This window comes from Amphibalanus amphitrite, unplaced genomic scaffold (genome assembly GCF_019059575.1).
Source record: "Amphibalanus amphitrite isolate SeventyFive unplaced genomic scaffold, NRLGWU_Aamphi_draft 000538F_arrow, whole genome shotgun sequence".
Classification (NCBI taxonomy): domain Eukaryota; kingdom Metazoa; phylum Arthropoda; class Thecostraca; order Balanomorpha; family Balanidae; genus Amphibalanus; species Amphibalanus amphitrite.
In genome coordinates, this window is record NW_024882032.1 from 294,159 (window position 1) to 310,711 (window position 16,553).

At 47.7% G+C, this 16,553-nt stretch overlaps 1 protein-coding gene across 1 annotated transcript in view; it reads left to right on the plus strand.

Annotated features, from left to right (window-relative positions):
* The window catches only part of LOC122393494, a 49,089-nt gene that overhangs the window by 7,353 nt on the left and 25,183 nt on the right, over positions 1–16,553 (plus strand). The window lies entirely within an intron of this gene.

Consider the following 16,553-nt stretch of genomic DNA (forward strand, 5'->3'; position numbering starts at 1 on the left):
CTAGCAGTATTAAGCGTGTTCGGAGCTATCGCGAAAAAAACCCTATGGGGGGGGGGCGGCACCCGCCCCCCCCCCTCGGCCGGCGAGGGTTAAGCTTCCATTGGTTAGCATATAAGCGTTCATATCATAGATCATAATCAACGAGTAACGATGTTCCGTCGAAAATTAAAATGCTACCAGAAGTTTCGAATTCAAGCTTTTACAAAAGTCGCTTTGTAAGATATTTAGATTTAGATATATTCGTTTTAATGAACAGCGTACATACTTGTGTAGCTTTACCGGACGTATGATAATCAGCCCATGACAAACGTAATACAATAAGCGTAGTTGGTCACGTACCAGGATTGCATTAGTAAATTGATAATATCTGAAGGACCGTGAGGCTTCATTCTATAGATCCTAACCAAATAGAGGTATCTTATCAACGCAGACCGCAAAGCTCAAAGATAGCTGATTCCCTCCCAATTCAGTGCACGTTCTTCATTGTTAGAGCCACACTGATTCGCTGACGAATGGGATTCAATTTCTTCCCGGCCACTCAGGGCACTCAACAACGAGCAAGGTCAAAGGTCGAAACTCGACCGACCGAGTGAGCTGTTTGCACTCGACATCTTTGTAAGAAGGACAATGAACTGGACTTTTTAGAGTAACGTCTTGAACGACCTGCACGTTAACCCCGGGTTAATAAACTGTAGAAATGTAAGATATTTGTGAAACTGGAGATCACCATGGCAACCAAATGATGTTTAATGTTCAAATTGAAATTGATATTCAAATTTAAAATTTCTGAATCATTGATGGGCTGCGTTTTAGGTACATTGAGGTGCTAACGCCAAGGGAAGTAGCCCTTAATTTACGACACATGAATATACAAGTGAATTATTTTTATTTATACCACACACTGCAATGAAGTGATAAAGGAAAAACAATAACAATAATAGGCGATAGATAAAAGAATGTCGTATTGCGGTGACAATGTTGTCTGTGCCTAATGAATTCCATCCACCACACTTACGACTATAGCTATGGCGGCATATGACGCTGCACAGTGCCGTCGTAAAAGCCATGTTCACATGGCATTAGTGTCAGTGGTTACCAGATGGCGGACATAATGGGTGCAGTGTTGTTTCCAGCGGCGTCATCTCACCACGGCTTTTTACATGCTCTATGGCGACACGACTTACGTTATGAATGATTATTTAGAGCATTGGTACAGTGTAGTGATGTCAATTACGGAAAATCGGAATACCGATACCAAACCAAATACCTACCAACCAAAACCGTGGAGAAATACCGAAACCAAACCGACTTGGGAACATGAGGGAAATACCAACTTTTTACCGATTTTTTAGCCTCTTATACATAAGTGGGGGTTCATGATACCAACAAAATACTAAACACATTAGGATTGAAATACCAAATACCAAGTTGGTATTGGTTTGGTACCGGTATACCAAAAAGTCGGCATCCGATTGACATCTCTCACCTTTTTAGGCGCAATTTCAAAAATTTAAAGACCAAATTCAAAAAGTTTACAATTAAAATGCACGTGAACGTTTTGAATTTGGTCTTTAACTTATTGAAATTGCGCCTAAAATGCTGTAGTACCGTAAAATGGGGTGTTAAGGGACAGTTTTGAGGTGTTTTGTTAAATAACTTAAGAAGGGTTGGAGATACAAGCATCAGCTTGTCAGCATTTTATGTGGAATTTGGTGCTTTACATGCCTGCTACATTAATGTTTTAAAAATATATACATGCATATTATTTTTTATTATTTTTCATCACTGTCCCTTAGCACCCCAATGTGGGGTGTTAAGGAACACCTGTATTATTCCAAGAAATGGTCATCAAATGACCACAATTGGGGTGTGAAAGGGCACACAATCTATTTATTGAAATCTTTTCCATATTCTGTCACAAAACAAGTCAGGTTCATTCACCACTAATGGCCTTTTTAGCCCATTACATGTAATGCAGTTTACGCTTCTGGAAAATGTGCTAATTATAAGGTAAACAGAACCAAAAAGTACCCTGTCATCAACAAAAACCCATTTTGAAGCTAGTCACTTGTCATTATGTTGCCCTCTTTGTTTTGGCCTTTTTATGATGACATCACATTTACCTACGTCAGTCTTCATTGACCCACCCTTGTAAAAGAGTGTTATGGAAGTTTTGAGGTGTTTTGTTATATAACTTAAGATGTGTTAGAGATGAAAGCATGAACTCGCCAGCATTTTATGTGGAATTTGTTGTTTTCCATGCCTACTGAAAGAAAACTTAATGAAATTATATTTAGATATTGTTTCCTATTTTTTCTTCCCTGTCCCTTAGCACCCCACATCCATCTCAAAATATGCATGTGTCCGGAAAAGAGGAAGAGGACGATAAATGAATGGGTGGATTTGTATAAGTTTTTCAGGAAACATGTGCAACACATGTGACAATACACCTATGCATTCATTTTACCTGTACACCTACTAGTTTATGTGGTACACACAGAGTTTTGGAGATGTCTCAATTTTGTGAAAATGTGGCATGATTTTCAAAACCATTTTTGAACCAAATCACTTGCATGAAAAACCATTCCATTTTGTCCTATAGTCAAGAACAAAACAGTGTCAACTACCACACTCAAGTTTTTATTAAACATTCTCAAATAATGAACTTAACATGACTCAAAGTTTGTCCCACGCAACTCTCCCTTATCACCCCACTGTCCCTTAACACCCCATTTTACGGTACAGTGTTATATAGATAATGTATGTCACTAAGACTGGAGATGTGTCTTTTAGAGGGAATGCAATCACGTATCTTCACAATTTTCTTTAAAGTAGTTTATATTAAATTTTGTCAGATTTTTTGTTACAATAGAAGAAAAGATTACCTACCAGTAAAACGCCTTTGGGCGAAGAACGAGCGAGCGAGATGGTGAGCCCTGCACGTGCGAAAGGGCGAGAGGGTACTTCCAACGGGCTTGTGCAAAGCACCCTTCTAACCGGTCGCTAGCGGTGTACCAAATTTGAACGCAATCGGCCCAGCCGTTCCTGAGATCTGGAAGCGGCATTCTGCACGTGCGCACGTGCAGACGGGGTCCAAACTGACTTTTGCACGGCACCCTACTAACTGGTCCCCAACCGTGTACCAAATTTGAGCGCAATCGGCCCAGCCGTTCTCGAGAACTGGAAGCGCCTCATGCACGTGCGCACGTGCAGTAGCACCTTATCCGCAACACATGGGAATGCATTGCCTGCGTGCAAGGCCGTATAAGAGGCCTGGTGGGTGCCTACTTGTTTGCCAAGTTTCAGCGAAATCGCCCAGTAATTACAGAGTTATTAAAATGGGAACAAATTTGACACCTCTTATTGTTGTATTTTGCACGTGCACTGGGGGTGACCCACATGCATCGAGAGTATCCTATTTTTGGTAGAAGGGATTCTGCTACCCTACATAAATTACCACAAGTCAATCGCCCAGGCGGCTGCTGAGATATGGGCCTCTCAAAATCACTACTTTTGCAAAACAGCTTGAACACCCTTGACATTTCACGTGGCACGTGCCACGACGGTCACTGAGATGTATCAAAAATAGTATATTACGGGGTAGAAGGGATGGGGCTACCCAGCAAAAAAAGACCGCAGGCCAATCGGTCCAGCGGTTGCTGAGATATAAGCCTCTCAAAAGCGTTACAGGCCGGGCCGGGCCGGGCCGCTCATACTGAGATTTTTCCGTTATATTGAAAAAACTCGCTTCGCTCGCTGCGCTCGCTCGCTCGTAATCAATTATCATTGTCCACCAGAAAAAGTCCCACCCTATCACCAATAATGAACAAAAACTATTTCAAACGTTTCATCAGCTGCGAAAACTTTGCCGAGAAACTCCTATAAACCCCTCAGAATGCCCGTAAAATTAGTACTGCCTGTGCAGTTGTCTGGCCTGATCGATAAACCCCCGGGCGCTTTTCGCGGTCAATCCGTGTGTTCCTACTTCCCTGACTCCTCGGTGCCAATGCCGATAATCAATACGACATGCATCGAGGAACGAAGAACTGTCCAGAACGAATACCTACATCAGTGGTAATTGGTTACCACGTTCATTGTGTTGTCACTCACACCCCAATCATATTGTCACTTGTCTGATGAAGTAAGGCACGTGTATAATACCTACACCCGTACCATATTATCATTATTCCAATAACGTTGTGGATGGATATTAGAGATGGATACCTACCTACCCCATGGCACATACCTAATCGCTGTAATAATATGCCGTTGTAAACGCAAAAATCTCATAAACAAATTATCGTGTAAACATTTCCATGAAGTTGCGAACACACATGCTGTAAACCCATGCCATATTATCATTCTGATTTATCTGCCGACGCACACCGCATTGTCATCATTCTGATGAAGCCGTGGACACCACTGAGCGCATTCCCATACAGTTACCACTGAATAAGCTGTCACACTGCTGTGAATAGGGCCCCGGGAGCTGTTTACATCCGTGTGTGTACTGATCCAATGCAGTGGTCCCATTATATCGCCACAATTGCTTCGATTCGCCCCGATTGAGCTGTAGGGCTCTCCTGTATACGCAATACACATCTCTCCTAAGTCCTATACGCATCAGCTCTGGTTGGCGCGTCTCTCTCTCTCTCTCTCTCTCTCTCTCTCTCTCTCTCTCTCTCTCTCTCTCTCTCTCTCTCTCTCTCTCTCTCTCTCTCTCTCTCTCTCTCTCTCTCTCGCTCTCTCTCGCTCTCTCTCTCTCTCTCTCTCTCTCTCTCTCTCTCTCTCTCTCTCTCTCTCCCTCTCCCTCTCCCTCTCCCTCTCCCTCTCCCTCTCCCTCTCCCTCTCCCTCTTCTCTTCTCTTCTCTTCTCTTCTCTTCTCTCCTCTCCTCTCTCCCGCTCTCTTTCTCTCTCGCTCTCTCTCTCCCCTGTTTCTTGCTCACCCGTTTCTCTCTCTCCCTCCTTCCATCCCTCTCTCATCTCAATAGCACAATAGAGCATATGCATTGCAAGCATAATCGAGCATAGAATCTCTCTCTCTCTCTCTCTCTGTCTCGTCTCCTCTCCCCCTCTCTCCTCTCAGAGGCACCACTGGTGACCACCCGCCGCTCTGGCCGTTCCGTCGCGGTGCTGACGAGGTGCTAACGGCGCATCATTTTCTCCTCGCCTCCGGACGAACAGAATAGCCCCCTCGTGGCCCCCTGGGTCCGCCTTGCAGCCGTCATCCCCTCCCCCCCCCCCACCGATTCATCGGTCCGGCGGCTCCATAATCTGAGCGTCAATCTTTCTGGGAAAGTGCTGAGGCGCGGGCTGTGTGCCCGTTGCCAGCCCAAAGTTGGTAAATACTGCCGTTGTGAGGAGTGCCAGTCGCAGCACCAAGTTGGGAAATATCGACTGAATCGACACGCAGAATAGGAAGAGGAGGGGGTAAGAACTTACAGAAAGAGTGTGGGGTGTACAGAAAGGATGTTGTGTAAAAACGGGATCAGAGCGGTAACTGCTAAGCGTAATTCAATAAAAGTGCTTCCTTTAAGTTCTATTGCACTATTTTGCTCTCCGTCCCTCTCTTTTGAATATATTTGAATGCATTAGTTGTAATCGGTTTATTGTTTACATCATCATTCAATTGCACTGTTGTACATACATGCGGTACACAAGGGTGCGATCGGGCAGAAGAAAAACGCGCAATGTTATCCAAGTAATGTTGGCCTGTTCTTGTGCCAGAGTTGAAAGTATCTTAAGGCACAAACTATGCACATCGATTTTAAACTCAGGAAACTAAGCAGAAACATAGAAGGGAAAGGAACATTTAAAACTAACGATATCAACTTTACCGAGCTTTACAAATAACACGTGAAAACTCAAAACATTAACAGCAATCGGCCCAACCAAACGCCGAATCTGAGAATTGTTATTCTGATATTTCAGTAAGGCATGCCAACATGCAAAGACTGATCGACAGAATGACAAATATTAGTCGTAAAGGGATTTTTATTTGGCTTGCGTTGGCTTACAGAAGATTTGGATCAATTCTGAACAACGCCCAATTCCGTCTGTCTGTCGTTTTATCAAAAATGCCCGCAAGGAAAGGTTTGTCTAAATTTAAAGTCTAAACCTTTTTTGCAACGATCATCCCAAGACACTGGTGGCGCATTCCAAATATTCACCATATGCTTTGCCGTCATGTTATCACAATGTCTCGTCCTACAAACGTTACTGTTTTACAAAAAGAACTATTGACACTGAAAACCTCTTGACATCCCACGCACATCTTGAATTGAGAAGCGCTCGGCGATTTGCAAACGAGCTGTCGGCATTACGATTTCTAATTAAAAATTAAAAAAACGTTTCTGTCCGCTTTAAAATACCGTTGACCTCCTGTTGCGATGTGACCCACGTGAAGTGGTTGGCACTTATCGAAGACAGTGAGCACTGGCAAGGCATGGGTTGCTGACAGCGTTATTTATATTACCGGTTAATCTGCAAAAATATCGGTCTTTGAAGCTATCGCTCTACCCGGGAGCCCTTCTCGTATGCTTGAAACAGAAGTGGTACGAAAATATCCGAAGGTTGGGACTTTTCAATTAGACAATCACTATTCTTTAGAATTGTGATTTTCTATTGAAAATCCCAACCTGAGCTACCTCTCTAGGGGGGTGTTTAGCGTTTCTGCCGCGATTTGGGTCATTTTGACTCCCGCAAAAACGGCACGGTCAACTTTCTTGCCATTTTCAGCGTTTGGTCCCCTATGGGGGAGCTACCTTGTGGCAAAGTTGCAAAAAATATAATGGTCCCGTTTTGGGGTAATCGGCACGTGCATTTTCCCATAGGGTTAACATGGGGAAAAATTGGAAATTCGATTTGCGAAAAATTTCGTCAATTATATTTGTTGATATTTTTAGGGTCGGATCTCGGGCAGGCACCCCAACTGACGGTGGTAATTATTTAAAATATAATTGACAAAATTTCGGGTAATCGTCACAAACAGTTACCCAATGTTGAGCCTATGGCGATTTCGAAAAATTATTTTCAAATCGATTTTGCAAAAAATTCCACGTTAGATTTTGAAAATGTTCCAATATGTTGTGCCCCGGGGTGTCGGCTACCAAATGGTATGGGTCAGATATGAGGCGATTGAAAAGCACGTGCCACGTGCAAACGTGTTTGATGGGGTAACCTCCGGGAAAATCCGACATTGGCCAACTGGGGGTCCTATGGCGTGGAAACGACTTCATCTAGCGACACCAAATCAGTGCAGCCGGTGAGCAGATGAGTCCAGCTTGTCGCACCAGTGGTCACGTGGCGCACGTGCTATTGCACGTGCCGTGGCACGGGGTCAATTGCGGTGCTTAAATATACTAGCATTGTGAAATGCAAGGAATGGGGGAAATACCCGTCAGGCCGTCAGTTTTTATGATAGGGTCAATCTGAAAACGGGTATAGGCACAGAATGAAGGGGGCAAAAAAACTGCTATCTCGGATTTTTTGTAAAATGAAAAATTTAAAATTCTAGGGAAATTATATATTCGAAAGGTGAAATTTCCCTAAATTTTCCCGTTTTTCGAGTTTAGCCGTCCACTGTTCAGAGACGTTTACACCGGCCGGGGTCATCTTTTACATGCTGATGGCCACGTCGATGGGTCATCACGTGGCGTGAACGGTGAAGCTATCAGAGGTCCGGCACGTGCCACGTGCCCACGTGTTTGAGTCGCGTACCTCCCAGATTATCGTGTGTTTGCCGATTTGTGGCGTTATAGCACGAAAACAGCACCAGTCAGGAAGCCTGAAATGGTGCAACCGGCCAGGGGACAAGTCCTGCTTACACCACCAGTGGTTACGTGGCACACGTGCGAAGATGGGCACCTCCGTTGCGGAGATATTTTATAGTGAAATAATCAAATGTACATAACTTTTTCAGTTTAAGTCCGATTGGGCTAGAATTTGGTGGGTGGATGAATTGTTAAGCGACATGAACGAATGCGCCATGTTTGTTGCAGTGCGCCACGTTTGTCTCAAAGCGCCATTTTTGCCGCAAAGCGCAGAATGTGCGTAACTTTGTCGAACATTGGACGATTAGGATGCGCTGTAATTAAGAGATGGCTGCTTAAACGGCAGATATGAATGCACCACATTTGCCGCAGGGCGCCATATTTGTCTTAATGCGTCAGTGTTTGCGTTTTGCCTACGGCGGGCGTTTTTTGCGGCGGTGTTTGCGTTTTTTTTCGGTGTTTGCGTTTGACGGCGGGCGGCCGTTTTTGCGTTTTTGGCGGTGTTTGCGTTTGACGGCGGGCGGCCGTTTTTTGCAGCGGTTTGCGGTTGGCGGCGGGCGTGCGTGCGTTGCGGGCGTTTTTTGCAGCGGTGTTTGCGTTTTTTTTTTGCGGTTTTTGTGTTTGGCGGCGGGCGGGCGGGCGATGCGGGTGTTTTTGCTGTTTGCGTTTGGCGGCGGGCGGCCGTTTTGGCGGCCGTTTGCGGCGGGCGGCCGTTTTTTGCGGCGTTTTGCGGTTTGCGGCGGGCGGCCGTTTTTTGCGGCGTTTTGTGGTTTGCGGCGGGAGGCCGTTATTTGCGGTTAGCGGCGGGCGGCGGGCGGTCGTTTTTTGCGGCGTTTAGCGGTTTGCGGCGGGCGGCCGTTTTAGCGGCGGTTTGCAGCGGGCGGCCGTTTTTTGCGGCGTTTTTTTGTGGTTTGCGGCGGGCGGCCGTTTTTTGCGCTGTTGCGGTTTGCGGCGGGCGGGCGTTTTTTTGCGGCGTTTTTTGCGTTTTTTCTGCGGTTTTCGGCGGGCGGGCGATTGTTTTTTTTGCGAAGTTTGCGTTTGCGTTTTGGGCGTGCGTTTTGCGGTGTTTGCGTTTGGCGGCGGGCGGGCGGTTTTTTATCCGAAGGTTGGGACTTTTCAATTAAGAACAATCACTATTCTTTAGAATTGTGATTTTCTATTGAAAATCCCAACCTGAGCTACCTCTCTAGGGGGGTGTTTAGCGTTTCTGCCGCGATTTGGGTCATTTTGATCGCCGCCAAAACGGCACGGTCAACTTTCTTGCCATTTTCAGCGTTTGGTCCCCTATGGGGGAGCTACCTTTTGGCAAAGTTGCATAAAATATAATGGGCCCGTTTTGGGGTAATCGGCACGTGCATTTTCCCATAGGGTTAACATGGGGGAAAATTGAAAATGCGATTTGCGCAAAATCTGTTCAGTAATATTTGCCCACATTTTTAGGGTCAGTTCTTGGGCTGGCACCTCACTTTCTGGGGGTAATTATTTAAAATATAAATGACAAAATTTCGGGTAATCGACTCCGACAGTTACCCCATGTTGAGCCTATGGCAATTTCGAAAAATTATTTTCAAATCGATTTTGCAAAAAATTTCCACGTTAGATTTTGAAAATGTTCTAATATGTTGTGCCCCGGGGTGTCGGCTACCACATGGTATGGGTCAGATATGGGGCGATTGAAAAGCACGTGCCACGTGCAAACGTGTTTGATGGGGGAACCTCGTGGAAAATCCGACATTGACCAACTTGGGGTCTTATGGCTCAAAAACCACTCCACCTAGTGACACCAAATAAGTGCAGCCAGTGAGCAGATGAGTCCAGCTTGTCGCACCAGTGGTCACGTGACGCACGTGCTATTGCACGTGCCGTGGCACGAGGTCAATTTTTGTGCTAAAGTACCCCAACATTGTGAAATGCAAGGAATGGGGGAAATGGCCGTCAGGCCGTCAGTTTTTATGATAGGGTCGATCTGAAAACGGGTATAGGTACAGAATGAAAGGGGCTAAAAAACTGCTATCTCGGATTTTTTGTAAAATGAAAACTTGAAAATTCTGGGGAAATTATATATCCGAAAGGTGAAATTTCCCTAAATTTCACCGTTTTTCGAGTTTAGCCGTCCACTGTTCATGGACGGTGACACCGGCCGGGGTCATCTTTTATATGCTGATGGCCACGTCGATGTGTCATCACGTGGCGTGAACGGTGAAGCTATCAGAGGTCCGGCACGTGTCACGTGGCCACGTGTTTGAGTCGCGTACCTCCCAGATTATCGTGTGTTTGCCGATTTGTGGCCTTATAGCACGAAAACAGCACAAGCCAGGAACACTGAAATGGTGCAATCAGTGAGGGGACAAGTCCTGCTTGCACCACCGGTGGTCACGTGGCACACGTGCAAATCTGGGCACCTCCGGTGCGGAGATATTTTATAGTGAAATATTCAAATGTACATAACTTTTTCAGTTTAAGTCCGATTGGGCTAGAATTTGGTGGGTGGATGAATTGTTAAGCGACATGAACGAATGCGCCATGTTTGTTGCAGTGCGCCACGTTTGTCTCAAAGCGCCATTTTTGCCGCAAATCACAAAATGTGCGTAACTTTGTCGAACATTGGACGATTAGGATGCGCTTTGATTGAGGGATGGCTGCTTAAACGGCGGATATGAATGCACCACATATGCCGCAGGGCGCCATAATTGTCTTAATGCGTCAGTGTTAGCGTTTTCCCTAAGGCGGGCGTTTTTTTTGCGGCGGTGTTTGCGTTTTTTTTTCGGGGTTTGCGTTTCACGGCGGGCGGCCGTTTTTGCGTTTTTTGGCGGTGTTTGCGTTTGGCGGCGGGCGGCCGTTTTTTGCGGCGTTTTGCGGTTGGCGGCGGGCGTGCGTGCGTTGCGGGCGTTTTTTTTGCGGCGGTGTTTGCGTTTTTTGCGGTTTTTGTGTTTGGCGGCGGGCGGGCGGGCGATGCGGGTGTTTTTACTGTTTGCGTTTGACGGCGGGCGGCCGTTTTAGCGGCGGTTTGCGGCGGGCGGCCGTTTTTTGCGGCGTTTTGCGATTTGCGGCGGGCGGCCGTTTTTTGCGGCGTTTTGTGGTTTGCGGCGGGCGGCCGTTTTTTGCGGCGTTTTGTGGTTTGCGGCGGGCGGCCGTTTTTTACGGCGTTTTGCGGTTGCCGGCGGCCGGCCGTTATTTGCGGTTAGCGGCGGGCGGCGGCGGTCGTTTTTTGCGGCGTTTAGCGGTTTGCGGCGGGCGGCCGTTTTTGCGGCGTTTTGCGGTTCGCGGCGTGCGGCTGTTTTTTTGCGGCGTTTCGCGGTTGGCGGCGGGCGATGCGGGCGTTTTTTTTGCGGCGGCGGTGTTTGCGTTTTTTGCGGTGTTTGTGTTTTGCGGCGGACGCGCGTTTTTTTTGCGGCATTTTGTGCGTTTTTTCTGCGGTTTTCGGCGGGCGGGCGATTGTTTTTTTTTGCGAAGTTTGCGTTGGCGTTTTCGGCGTGCGTTTTGCGCGTTTTGCGGTGTTTGCGTTTGGCGGCGGGCGGGCGGTTTTTCACAATTAAAGTCCCAACCTTCGGATCCGCAGTGCTGTTCGACAAGCGCTGCCCGGGCCTATCCGAAGGTTGGGACTTTTCAATTAGACAATCACTATTCTTTAGAATTGTGATTTTCTATTGAAAATCCCAACCTGAGCTACCTCTCTAGGGGGGTGTTTAGCGTTTCTGCCGCGATTTGGGTCATTTTGAATCCCGCAAAAACGGCTCGGTAGATTTTCTTGCCATTTTCAGCGTTTGGTCCCGTATCGGGGAGCTACCGGCTGGCATCGGTCGCTTGAAATATAATTAACCCGTTTTGGGGTAATCGGCACGTGCATTTTCCCATAGGGTTAACATGGGGAAAAATTGAAAATGCGATTTGCGCAAAATCTGTTCAGTAATATTTGTCCACATTTTTAGGGTCAGTTCTTGGGCTGGCACCTCACCTTCTGGGGGTAATTATTTAAAATATAAATGACAAAATTTCGGGTAATCGTCACAAACAGTTACCCCATGTTGAGCCTATGGCAATTTGGAAAAATTATTTTCAAATCGATTTTGCCAAAAATTTCCACGTTAGATTTTGAAAATTTTCCAATATGTTGTGCCCCGGGGTGTCGGCTACCACGTGGTATGGGTCAGATATGGGGCGATTGAAAAGCACGTGCCACGTGCAAACGTGTTTGATGGGGTAACCTCCGGGAAAATCCGACATTGGCCAGCTTGGGGCCCTATGGCTCCGAAACCACTCCACCTAGCGACACCAAATCAACGCAGCCGGTGAGCAGATGAGTCCAGCTTGTCGCACTAGTGGTCACGTGGCGCACGTGCTATTGCACGTGCCGTGGCACGGGGTCAATTTTTGTTCTTAAATACACCAACATTGTTAAATGCAAGGAATGGGGAAAATAGCCATCAGACCGTCAGTTTTTATGATAGGGTGGATCTGAAAACGGGTATAGGCACAGAATGAAGGGGGCTAAAAAACTGCTATCTCGGATTTTTTGTAAAATGAAAAATTCAAAATTCTGGGGAAATTATATATTCGAAAGGTGAAATTTCCCTAAATTTTCCCGTTTTTCGAGTTTAGCCGCCCACTGTTCAGAGACGGTGACACCGGCCGGGGTCATCTTTTACATGCCGATGGCCACTTATATTGGTCATGACGTGGCGTGAGTCGTTAAGCTGTCAAAGGTCCGACACGTGCCACGTGGCCACGTGTTTGAGCCGAGTACCTCCCACATAATGGTGTTTTGGCCAACTGGTGGCCGTATAGCGTGGAAACAGCACCAGTCAGGAAGCCTGAAATGGAACAATCGGTGAGGGGACAAGCCCTGCTTGCACCACCGGTGGTCCCGTTGCACACGTGCAAATCTGGGCACCTCCGTTGCGGAGATATTTTATAGTGAAATATTCAAATGTACATTACTTTGTAAGTTTAAGTCCGATTGGGCTAGAATTTGGTGGGTGGATGAATTGTTAAGCGACATGAACGAATGCGCCATGTCTGTTGCAGTGCGCCACGTTTGTCTCAAAGCACCATTTTTGCCGCAAAGCGCAGAATGTGCGTAACTTTGTCGAACATTGGACGATTAGGATGCGTTGTAATTAAGGGATGGCTGCTTAAACGGCAGATATGAATGCACCACATTTGCCGCAGGGCGCCATATTTGTCTTAATGCGTCAGTGTTTGCGTTTTGCCTACGGCGGGCGTTTTTTTGCGGCGGTGTTTGCGTTTTTTCGGCGTTTGCGTTTGACGGCAAGCGGCCGTTTTTGCGTTTCTTGGTGTTGTTTGCGTTTGGCGGCGGGCGGCCGTTTTTCGCGGCGTTTTGCGGTTATCGGCGGGCGTGCGTGCGTCGCGGGCGTTTTTTTTTGCGGCGGTGTTTGCGTTTTTTGCGGTTTTTGTGTTTGGCGGCGGGCGGGCGGGCGATGCGGGTGTTTTTGCGGTGTTTGCGTTTGGCGGCGGGCGGCCGTTTTAGCGGCGGTTTGCGGTGGGCGGCCGTTTTTTGCGGCGTTTTGCGGTTTGCGGCGGGCGGTCGTTTTTTGCGGCGTTTTCCGGTTTGCGGCGGGCGGCCGTTTTTTGCGGCGTTTTTTTGTGGTTTGCGGCGGGCGGCCGTTTTTGCGGCGTTTTGCGGTTGCCGGCGGCCGGGCGTTATTTGCGTTGTTGCGTTTTGCGGCGGGCGGCCGTTTTTGCGGCGTTTCGCCGTTGGCGGCGGGCGATGCGGGTGTTTTTTGTGGCGGCGGTGTTTGCTTTTTTTGCGGTGTTTGCGTTTTGCGGCGGACGGGCGTTTTTTGCGGCGTTTTTTTGCGTTTTTCTGCGGTTTTCGGCGGGCGGGCGATTGTTTTTTTGCGAAGATTGCGTTTGCGTTTTGGGCGTGCGTTTTGCGGTGTTTGCGTTTGGCGGCGGGCGGGCGGTTTTTCACAATTAAAGTCCCAACCTTCGGATCCGCAGAGCTGTTCGACAAGCGCTGCCCGGGCCTTATATTTCTTGCCATTTTCAGCGTTTGGTCCCGTGTGGGGGAGCTACCGGCTGGCAAAGTTACAAAAAATATAATTGACACGTTTTGGGGTAATCGGCACGTGCATTTTCCCATAGGGTTAACATGGGGAAAAATTGGAAATTCGATTTGCGAAAAATTTCGTCAATTATATTTGTTGATATTTTTAGGGTCGGATCTCGGGCAGGCACCCCAACTGACGGTGGTAATTATTTAAAATATAATTGACAAAATTTCGGGTAATCGTCAGGAACAGTTACCCCATGTTGAGCCTATGGCGAATTTGAAAAATTATTTTGAAATCGATTTGGCAAAAAATTTCCACGTTAGATTTTGAAAATGCTCCAATATGTTGTGCCCCGGGGTGTCGGCTACCACATGGTATGGGTCAGATATGGGGCGATTGAAAAGCACGTGCCACGTGCAAACGTGTTTGATGGGGTAACCTCCGGGAAAATCCGACATTGGCCAACTGGGGGTCCTATGGCGTGGAAACCACTCCACCTAGCGACACCAAATCAACGCAGCCGGTGAGCAGATGAGTCCAGCTTGTCGCACCAGTGGTCACGTGGCGCACGTGCTATTGCACGTGCCGTGGCACGAGGTCAATTTTTGTGCTTAAATACACCAACATTGTTAAATGCAAGGAATGGGGGAAATGGCCGTTAGGCCGTCAGTTTTTATGATAGGGTCGATATGAAAACGGGTATAGACACAAAATGAAGGGGTCTAAAAAACTGCTATCTCGGATTTTTTGTAAAATGAAAAATTTAAAATTCTAGGGAAATTATATATTCGAAAGGTAAAATTTCCCTAAATTTTCCCGTTTTTCAAGTTTAGCCGTCCACTGTTCAGAGACGGTGACACCGGCCGGGGTCATCTTTTACATGCCGATGGCCACTTGTATTGGTCATGACGTGGCGTGAGCCGTTAAGCTGTCAGAGGTCCGGCACGTGCCACGTGGCCACGTGTTTGAGCCAAGTACCTCCCACATATTGGTGTTTTGGCCAACTGGTGGCCGTATAGCGTGGAAACAGAACCAGCCAAGAACACTAAATTGGGTCAGTCGGTGAGGGGACAAGTCCTGTTTACACCACCGGTGGTCACGTGGCACACGTGCAAATCTGGGCACCTCCGTTGCGGAGATATTTTATAGTAAAATATTCAAATAAACATAACTTTGTCAGTTTGTGTCCGATTGGGCTAGAATTTGATGGGTGGACGAATTGTTAAGCGACAGAAACGAATGCGCCAAGTTTGTTGCAGTGCGCCACGTTTGTCTCAAAGCGCCATTTCTGCCGCAAAGCGCAGAATGTGCGTAACTTTGTCGAACATGGGACGATTAGGATGCGCTGATGGAGGGTTGGTTGCTTAAACAGCAGATATGAATGCACCACACTTGCCGCAAGGCGCCATATTTGTCTTAATGCGTCAGTGTTTGCGTTTTGTGGACGGCGTGCGTTTTTTTTTTTCGGCGGTGTTTGCGTTTTTGGTGTTTGCGTTTGGCGGCGGGCGGCCGTTTTTTGCGTTTTTTTTTTGTGGTGTTTGCGTTTCGCGGCGGGCGGCCGTTTTTTGCGGCGGTTTGCGGTTGGCGGCGTGCGGTGCGGGCGTTTTTTCGGCGGTATTTGCGTTTTTTTTGCGGTTTTTGTGTTTGGCGGCGGGCGGGCGGGCGATGCGGGTGTTTTGCGGTGTTTGCGTTTGGCGGCGGGCGGCCGTTTTAGCGGCGGTTTGCGGTGGGCGGCCGTTTTTTGCGGCGTTTTGCGGTTTGCGGCGAGCGGTCGTTTTTTGCGGCGTTTTGCGGGTTGCGGCGGGCGGCCGTTTTTTGCAGCGTTTTTTGTGGTTTGCGGCGGGCGGCCGTTTTTTACGGCGCTTTGCGGTTGCCGGCGGCCGGGAGTCATTTGCGTTGTTGCGGTTTGCGGCGGGCGGCCGTTTTTTTGCGGCGTTTCGCCATTGGCGGCGGGCGATGCGGGCGTTTTTTGTGGCGGCGGTGTTTGCGTTTTTTTGCGGTGTTTGCGTTTTGCGGCGGACGGACGTTTTTTTGCGGCGTTTTTTGCGTTTTTTTTCTGCGGTTTTCGGCGGGCGGTTGATTGTTTTTTTTGCGAAGTTTCCGTTTGCCTTTTGGGCGTGCGTTTGGCGGTGTTTGCGTTTGGCGGCGGGCGGGCGGTTTTTCACAATTAAAGTCCCAACCTTCGGATCCGCAGAGCTGTTCGACAAGCGCTGCCCGGGCCTATCCGTTGCTACTTGGCTTACAGGACACGGCTTGCAAAAGCAAACACATTGTGCACGCTTCAAGATATCAATGCATTACTATTTCTTCTTGTTCTGCGTTGGTTTTTTATGGACAGAAAGACCAATCCAGTACATCAAACGACTCCATCTTTCTCCAAAATACAATGTTTAATTCAAATGTGATCGACCTCCTATGAGATATGGAGCTACTTTTCAGTCTCATTTAGGTTACTCAATACTCCTCAATGCCCCAGGTTACCCAACAATACCCCTCAATACCGCGGGTTACCCCACAATATACCAGATTACCCCCACGATGCCCCAGCTTACCCCACAATGTCCGTTAATGTCTCAGGTTATCCCACAATATCCCACGATACCGCGGCCGCGGGCTACTCCACAATAACCCAAAATATCCCAGATTACCTTACGATACCCCAGCTTACCCCACAATGCCCCACCCACACACGCACTCCACCCCACGTCCAGTTCGCCCAGCCGCCTGCCTCCAAGCCGCGCCCGCCAGGTCGAAGTATCACGTGACA